At 62.9% G+C, this 9,217-nt stretch overlaps 1 non-coding gene across 1 annotated transcript; it reads left to right on the top strand.

Annotated features, from left to right (window-relative positions):
• Positions 1-5,401: 5,401 nt before the first annotated feature.
• LOC131872270 (5S ribosomal RNA) lies at positions 5,402-5,520 on the top strand. The gene has a single exon (XR_009370443.1). It is a non-coding gene; the product is annotated as a 5S ribosomal RNA (ribosomal RNA).
• Positions 5,521-9,217: the final 3,697 nt, after the last annotated feature.

The following is a 9,217-nucleotide window of genomic DNA, read 5'->3' as shown; positions in this document are numbered from 1 at the left end:
CCAGGGTGGGAGCGCACCCAACAACCGGGCCTGGGAAGAGCCAATGCGAGAAACCCCACCAAACGCTCTGACAAAAAAAGAGGGGGCGCTCCAGTAACCCCGCTTCGGAGCGCACCCTGGGCAAACCCAGCCAAGGTGCCCACCCCGGCCAAGGTGCAGGCGAGGTGCGCACCCGGGGCAAACCGGGCTCCGACAACGTGCACGCCGCACCTTGGAGCACACTTCGTAGCGCTCCCGGGTGCGCACCTCAGAGCACACCAAGGTGGGCAGCGAGGTGCGCACCTTTGATGCGCTGCCTTCACTAATTTCCAGAAAAGGCAAAAAAAAAAGGAGATTTTAAAATTTCCGTTTTGAAAGATAGTGAAAAAAACGGAACGCGCGTGCCATCTTGAGCCCGCCCTGGTGCGCAGCCCAGGTAAGGTGCCCACCCTGGCAAAGGTGCGCACCCGGGCAATTAACCCTACTTCCGACTTCGTGCGCGCCAGGGTGGCAACCGGGCCTCGGAAGAGCCAATGCGAGAAACCCCACCAAACGCTCCGACAAAAAAAGAGGCGGCGCTCCAATAACCCCGCTTCGGAGCGCAGCCGGGGCAAACCCAGCCAAGGTGCCCACCCCGACGAAGGTGCACGCGAGGTGCGCACCCGGGGCAAACCGGGCTCCGACAACGTGCACGCAGCACCTTGGAGCACACTTCGAAGCACTCCCGGGTGCCCACCGGCGTTGCGCACCGTGGTGGGCAGCGAGGTGCGCACCTTTGATGCGCTGCCTTCACTAATTTCCAGAAAAAGGCAAAAAAAAATGAGATTTTAAAATTTCCGTTTTGAAAGATAGTGAAAAAAAAGGAACGCGGGTGCCATCTTGAGCCCGCCCTGGTGCGCAGCCCAGGCAAGGCATGCGCACCAAGGTGCCCACCCGAGGTGCACACCCGGGGCAAACCGGGCTCCGACTTCGTGCAGGCCGCACCTTGGAGCACACTTCGGAGCGCTCCTTGGTGCGCACCATGGTGCCCACCAGGGCGCGCAACCCAGCCAAGGTCTGCACACCAAGGTGCCCACCCCGGCGAAGGTGCACGCGAGGTGCGCACCCGGGGCAAACCGGGCTCCGACTTCGTGCACGCCATGGTGCCCACCGCGGCGAAGGTGCACGCGAGGTGCGCACCCGGGGCAAACCGGGCTCCGACTTCGTGCACGCCGCACCTTGGAGCACACTTCGGAGCGCTCCTTGGTGCGCACCATGGTGCCCACCAGGGCGCGCAACCCAGCCAAGGTGTGCGCACCAAGGTGCACGCGAGGTGCGCACCCGGGGCAAACCGGGGTCCGACTTCGTGCACGCCGCACCTTGGAGCACACATCGGAGCGCTCCCAGGTTCGCACCAGCGTTGCGCACCTTTGATGCGCTGCCTTCACTAATTTCCAGAAAAGGCAAAAAAAAACGAGATTTTAAAATTTCCGTTCTGAAAGATAGTGAAAAAAACGGAACGCGGGTGCCATCTTGAGCCCTTCCTGGTGCGCAGCCCAGGCAAGTTGTGCGCACCAAGGTGCCCACCCTGGCGGAGGTGCGCGCCCGGGGCAATCCGGGCTCCGACTTCGTGCACTGCATGGTGCCCACCAAGGCGCGCAACCCAGCCAAGGTGCCCACCGCAGCGAAGGTGCACGCGAGGTGCGCACCCGAGGTGCACACCCGGGGCAAACCGGGCTCCGACTTCGTGCACGCCGCACCTTGGAGCACACTTCAGAGCGCTCCTTGGTGCGCACCAGGGCGCGCAACCCAGCCGAGGTGCCCACCCCGGCGAAGGTGCACGCGAGGTGCGCACCCGGGGCAAACCGGGCTCCGACTTCGTGCACGCCATGGTGCCCACCGCGGCGAAGGTGCGCACCCGGGGCAAACCGGGCTCCGACTTCGTGCACGCCGCACCTTGGAGCACACTTCGGAGCGCTCCTTGGTGCGCACCATGGTGCCCACCAGGCCGCGCAACCCAGCCAAGGTGTGCGCACCAAGGTGCACGCGAGGTGCGCACCCGGGGCAAACCGGGGTCCGACTTCGTGCACGCCGCACCTTGGAGCACACATCGGGGCGCTCCCGGGTTCGCACCGGCGTTGCGCACCGTGGTGGGCACCTCGGAGCACACCAAGGTGGGCAGCGAGGTGCGCACCTTTGATGCGATGCCTTCACTAATTTCCATAAAAGGCAAAAAAAAAACGAGATTTTAAAATTTCCGTTTTGAAAGATAGTGAGAAAAAGGGAATGCTGGTGCCATCTTGAGCCCGCCCTGGTGCGCAGCCCAGCCAAGGTTTGCGCACCAAGGTGCCCACCCTGGCGAAGGTGCGCGCCCGGGCAATTAACCCAACTTCCAACTTCGCGCGCGCCAGGGTGGGAGCGCACCCAACAACCGGGCCTGGGAAGAGCCAATGCGAGAAACCCCACCAAACTCTCTGACAAAAAAAGAGGGGGCGCTCCAGTAACCCCGCTTCGGAGCGCACCCTGGGCAAACCCAGCCAAGGTGCCCACCCCGGCCAAGGTGCAGGCGAGGTGCGCACCCGGGGCAAACCGGGCTCCGACAACGTGCACGCCGCACCTTGGAGCACACTTCGTAGCGCTCCCGGGTGCGCACCTCAGAGCACACCAAGGTGGGCAGCGAGGTGCGCACCTTTGATGCGCTGCCTTCACTAATTTCCAGAAAAGGCAAAAAAAAAAGGAGATTTTAAAATTTCCGTTTTGAAAGATAGTGAAAAAAACGGAACGCGCGTGCCATCTTGAGCCCGCCCTGGTGCGCAGCCCAGGTAAGGTGCCACCCTGGCAAAGGTGCGCACCCGGGCAATTAACCCTACTTCCGACTTCGTGCGCGCCAGGGTGGCAACCGGGCCTCGGAAGAGCCAATGCGAGAAACCCCACCAAACGCTCCGACAAAAAAAGAGGCGGCGCTCCAATAACCCCGCTTCGGAGCGCAGCCGGGGCAAACCAAGCCAAGGTGCCCACCCCGACGAAGGTGCACGCGAGGTGCGCACCCGGGGCAAACCGGGCTCCGACAACGTGCACGCAGCACCTTGGAGCACACTTCGAAGCACTCCCGGGTGCCCACCGGCGTTGCGCACCGTGGTGGGCAGCGAGGTGCGCACCTTTGATGCGCTGCCTTCACTAATTTCCAGAAAAAGGCAAAAAAAAATGAGATTTTAAAATTTCCGTTTTGAAAGATAGTGAAAAAAAAGGAACGCGGGTGCCATCTTGAGCCCGCCCTGGTGCGCAGCCCAGGCAAGGCATGCGCACCAAGGTGCCCACCCGAGGTGCACACCCGGGGCAAACCGGGCTCCGACTTCGTGCAGGCCGCACCTTGGAGCACACTTCGGAGCGCTCCTTGGTGCGCACCATGGTGCCCACCAGGGCGCACCCGAGGCAAACCGGGCTCCGACTTCGTGCACGCCGCACCTTGGAGCACACATCGGAGCGCTCCCAGGTTCGCACCAGCGTTGCGCACCTTTGATGCGCTGCCTTCACTAATTTCCAGAAAAGGCAAAAAAAAAACGATATTTTAAAATTTCCGTTCTGAAAGATAGTGAAAAAAACGGAACGCGGGTGCCATCTTGAGCCCTTCCTGATGCGCAGCCCAGGCAAGTTGTGCGCACCAAGGTGCCCACCCTGGCGGAGGTGCGCGCCCGGGGCAAACCGGGCTCCGACTTCGTGCACTGCATGGTGCCCACCAAGGCGCGCAACCCAGCCAAGGTGCCCACCGCAGCGAAGGTGCACGCGAGGTGCGCACACCGAGGTGCACACCCGGGGCAAACCGGGCTCCGACTTCGTGCACGCCGCACCTTGGAGCACACTTCAGAGCGCTCCTTGGTACGCACCAGGGCGCGCAACCCAGCCAAGGTGCTCACCCCGGCGAAGGTGCACGCGAGGTGCGCACCCGGGGCAAACCGGGCTCGGACTTCGTGCACGCCGCACCTTGGAGCACACATCGGAGCGCTCCCGGGTTCGCACCAGCATTGCGCACCTTTGATGCGCTGCCTTCACTAATTTCCAGAAAAGGCAAAAAAAAGAAAAAAATGAGATTTTAAAATTTCCGTTTTGAAAGATAGTGAAAAAAACGGAACGCGGGTGCCATCTTGAGCCCGCCCTGGTGTGCAGCCCAGGCAAGTTGTGCGCACCAAGGCACCCACCCTGGCCAAGGTGGGTCACGGGGTGGGTCCTAGGGTGGGTAACGGGGTGGGTACTAAGGTGCGTGCCAAGGTGGGTCATAGGGTGGGTGCCAAGGTGGGCACCAGGGTGGGTGTGCACCAACCCTAGCCAGGGTAGGTCACGGGGTGGTTGTCGGGGTGGGCGTCAAGGAGCCAAGGTGGGTGGCAAGTAGCCAAGTTGCGTGCCAAGGTGGGTGTCGGGGTGGGTGCCAAGGATCCAAGGTGGGTGCCAAGGAACCAAGGTGGGTGTCTGGGTGGGTGCCGAGGTGGGAGCCAGGGTGGGTCCCAAGGTGAGTGCAAAGGTGGGTGCCAGGGTCAAGGTGAGTGCCAATGTGGGTTCCAAGGTGCCAGGGTCAGGGTGAGTGCCAATGTGGGTTCAAAGGTGCTAAGTTGGGTGCGAGGTTGGGTGCGAGGGTGGGTGGGTGCCAAGGTGTGCTAGGTGGAAGCCCGGGTGGGTCGGCATCCCATGGGTGTCGAGTTGGGTGCCTGATGGGTGCTTCTTGTCAAGTTTTAGTCGTCGGGACTCATTTCGAGCCTTAGAGGTCGTTTCTTGTCCGGTTGCCCTGTCTTCGACCTGGGAACCCAATTTTGGTCCTCGGGTCCCATTTTTTTTTGTCTCGCATCCCACTTTTGGCCTGTGGCCTTTTCGGGGTCGATTCTCGTTTTGGGCATCAGAGCATGTTTCTTCTCCTAAAACCCAATATTTGTTTATTAAGTCTCGGAACACATTTTTGTTCTCGTGGACCCATCATGGGTCTTGGAACGCATTTGTGGTCCTTGGGTCCCATTTTGCATCCCGAAACTTGTGTTTTGGTGCTTGATCCCTATTTTGGGTGCCCACCTTGCACCAAGTGCGCACCCGGGGCAAACCGAGCGCCTTGGTGCACCGGGGCAAGATCGAGCGTGCACCCGAGGCGCCCCGAACATGCACCAAGGTGCACTCGGCCCACATGTGAGCGCAGGTCGTTGCGCCCGAGGTGGTGTGTGGGCACCGCGTTGCAGACGGGACACTGCACGCACACGACGCCCCCTACAGGTGCACGCACGTAGGCCGGGCCGGGTGCACACCCGACGCCCTAGCAAGGTGCGCGCACCCGGGCAGGGCTCACACTTGGCGAACGGGGCGCACTTCGCGAGGGAGGGTGTGCACCTCGACGGGGGTGGGTGGCCGGGGTGGATTCGCACGTGGGTCGCGGTTTGCTAAGTACACACTGCGACAAGCTCATAACGGGTGCGATCATACCAGCGTTAGTGCACCGGATCCCATCAGAACTCCGCAGTTAAGCGCGCTTGGGCCGGAGTAGTACTGGGATGGGTGACCTCCCGGGAAGTCCCGGTGTTGCACCCTTTTTTAGTTTTTCGCCGGGCATCGCAATGCTATTTGAATAAACCTTTTGCCCGTTTGCGTTCTCGTCGGGGCCGGGCCGGGCCGGGGTGCGCTGCCCGCACTACCGCGCGCGCGGGGGCGACACCGAGCGCGCACCCGAGGCGCCCCGAGCACACAGGCCACGGTGCAACCCGGGCGTTGTGCGCGCACCCCGGTGCGCCCGAGGTGCTGCGCGCGCACCCAGGTGAAATCGGTGTGCACCTCGGCCAGTGCGCGCTCGGTCGAGTCGCGCACGTTGGCCAAGGTGCACGGTGATGTTTCTTACTCTAAGGTTCCGCACCAGACGCCCGGGACAGGTGAGCGAAGCTGGGCGGGGCCGGGTGCGCGGCCGGGGCAGGTGCACGCAGCTGGAGAGAGCTTTGGAGCACACTTCGGAGCGCACCAATGATGCGCTCCATTCAAAAGTTTCCTGAAAAGGCAAAAAAAGTTGAGATTATAGAATTTCCCACTTGAGAGATTGTAAAAAAAAAAAATTTAAAATGAAGGAAACGCGGGTGCCAAGGTGTGCGCAGCCCAGCCAAGGTGTGCGCACCAAGGCGCCCACCCTGGCGAAGGTGCACGCAAGGTGCGCACCCGAGGCAAACCGGACAATTAACCCAACTTTCGACTTCGCGCGCACCTTGGAGCGCACTTCGGAGCGCTCCTTGGTGCGCACCAATCTTGGGCACCTCGGAGTGCACCATGGCGCCCACCAAGGTGCGCACCCGGGGCAAACCGAGCTCCGACTTCGTGCGCACCTTGGAGCGCACGAAAGGTGCGCACCATGGCGCCCACCAAGGTGCGCAGCCCAGCCAAGGCGTGCGCATCAAGGTGCGCACCCTGGCGAAGGTGCGCACCCGGGGCAAACCGAGCTCCGACTTCGTGCGCACCTTGGAGCGCACAAAAGGTGCGCAACCCAGCCAAGGTGTGCGCACCCCGGTCAAACCGAGCTCCGAATCGTGCGCACCAGAGGTGCACGCCATCGTGCGCACCTTGGAGCACACTTCGGAGCCCTCCTTGGTGCGCGCCGATGTTGCGCACCTCGGAGCGCACCCGGGGAAAACAATGCAATTAACCCGACTTTCGACTTCGTGGGCACCTCGGAGCGCTCTCGGGTTCGCACCTCGGAGCACACCGAGGTGCGCACCTTTGATGCGCTGCCTTCACCAATTTCCAGAAAAGGCAAGAAAACATTGAGAAGGTGTGCGCACCGAGGTGCCCACCCTGGCGAAGGTGCACGCGAGGTGCGCACCCGGGGCAAACCGGGCTCCGACTTCGTGCACGCCGCACCTTGGAGCACACTTCGGAGCGCTCCTTGGTGCGCACCAGGGCGCGCAACCCAGCCGAGGTGCCCACCCCCGGCGAAGGTGCACGCGAGGTGCGCACCCGGGGCAAACCGGGCTCCGACTTCGTGCACGCCATGGTGCCCACCGCGGCGAAGGTGCACGCGAGGTGCGCACCCGGGGCAAACCGGGCTCCGACTTCGTGCACGCCGCACCTTGGAGCACACTTCGGAGCGCTCCTTGGTGCGCACCATGGTGCCCACCAGGGCGCGCAACCCCGCCGAAGGTGCACGCGAGGTGCGCACCCGGGGCAAACCGGGCTCCGACTTCGTGCACGCCGCACCTTGGAGCACACTTCGGAGCGCTCCTTGGTGCGCACCATGGTGCCCACCAGGGCGCGCAACCCCGCCGAAGGTGCACGCGAGGTGCGCACCCGGGGCAAACCGGGCTCCGACTTCGTGCACGCCGCACCTTGGAGCACACTTCGGAGCGCTCCTTGGTGCGCACCAGGGCGCGCAACCCAGCCGAGGTGCCCACCCCGGCGAAGGTGCACGCGAGGTGCGTACCCGGGGCAAACCGGGCTCCGACTTCGTGCACGCCGCACCTTGGAGCACACTTCGGAGCGCTCCTTGGTGCGCACCATGGTGCCCACCAGGCCGCGCAACCCAGCCAAGGTGTGCGCACCAAGGTGCACGCGAGGTGCGCACCCGGGGCAAACCGGGGTCCGACTTCGTGCACGCCGCACCTTGGAGCACACATCGGGGCGCTCCCGGGTTCGCACCGGCGTTGCGCACCGTGGTGGGCACCTCGGAGCACACCAAGGTGGGCAGCGAGGTGCGCACCTTTGATGCGATGCCTTCACTAATTTCCATAAAAGGCAAAAAAAAAACGAGATTTTAAAATTTCCGTTTTGAAAGATAGTGAGAAAAAGGGAATGCTGGTGCCATCTTGAGCCCGCCCTGGTGCGCAGCCCAGCCAAGGTGTGCGCACCAAGGTGCCCACCCTGGCGAAGGTGCGCGCCCGGGCAATTAACCCAACTTCCAACTTCGCGCGCGCCAGGGTGGGAGCGCACCCAACAACCGGGCCTGGGAAGAGCCAATGCGAGAAACCCCACCAAACGCTCTGACAAAAAAAGAGGGGGCGCTCCAGTAACCCCGCTTCGGAGCGCACCCTGGGCAAACCCAGCCAAGGTGCCCACCCCGGCCAAGGTGCAGGCGAGGTGCGCACCCGGGGCAAACCGGGCTCCGACAACGTGCACGCCGCACCTTGGAGCACACTTCGTAGCGCTCCCGGGTGCGCACCTCAGAGCACACCAAGGTGGGCAGCGAGGTGCGCACCTTTGATGCGCTGCCTTCACTAATTTCCAGAAAAGGCAAAAAAAAAAGGAGATTTTAAAATTTCCGTTTTGAAAGATAGTGAAAAAAACGGAACGCGCGTGCCATCTTGAGCCCGCCCTGGTGCGCAGCCCAGGTAAGGTGCCCACCCTGGCAAAGGTGCGCACCCGGGCAATTAACCCTACTTCCGACTTCGTGCGCGCCAGGGTGGCAACCGGGCCTCGGAAGAGCCAATGCGAGAAACCCCACCAAACGCTCCGACAAAAAAAGAGGCGGCGCTCCAATAACCCCGCTTCGGAGCGCAGCCGGGGCAAACCCAGCCAAGGTGCCCACCCCGACGAAGGTGCACGCGAGGTGCGCACCCGGGGCAAACCGGGCTCCGACAACGTGCACGCAGCACCTTGGAGCACACTTCGAAGCACTCCCGGGTGCCCACCGGCGTTGCGCACCGTGGTGGGCAGCGAGGTGCGCACCTTTGATGCGCTGCCTTCACTAATTTCCAGAAAAAGGCAAAAAAAAATGAGATTTTAAAATTTCCGTTTTGAAAGATAGTGAAAAGGAACGCGGGTGCCATCTTGAGCCCGCCCTGGTGCGCAGCCCAGGCAAGGCATGCGCACCAAGGTGCCCACCCGAGGTGCACACCCGGGGCAAACCGGGCTCCGACTTCGTGCAGGCCGCACCTTGGAGCACACTTCGGAGCGCTCCTTGGTGCGCACCATGGTGCCCACCAGGGCGCGCAACCCAGCCAAGGTCTGCACACCAAGGTGCCCACCCCGGCGAAGGTGCACGCGAGGTGCGCACCCGGGGCAAACCGGGCTCCGACTTCGTGCACGCCATGGTGCCCACCGCGGCGAAGGTGCACGCGAGGTGCGCACCCGGGGCAAACCGGGCTCCGACTTCGTGCACGCCGCACCTTGGAGCACACTTCGGAGCGCTCCTTGGTGCGCACCATGGTGCCCACCAGGGCGCGCAACCCAGCCAAGGTGTGCGCACCAAGGTGCACGCGAGGTGCGCACCCGGGGCAAACCGGGGTCCGACTTCGTGCACGCCGCACCTTGGAGC

This window comes from Cryptomeria japonica, unplaced genomic scaffold (genome assembly GCF_030272615.1).
Source record: "Cryptomeria japonica unplaced genomic scaffold, Sugi_1.0 HiC_scaffold_546, whole genome shotgun sequence".
Classification (NCBI taxonomy): Eukaryota; Viridiplantae; Streptophyta; class Pinopsida; order Cupressales; family Cupressaceae; genus Cryptomeria; species Cryptomeria japonica.
This window is presented reverse-complemented; position numbering and strand designations above follow the sequence as displayed.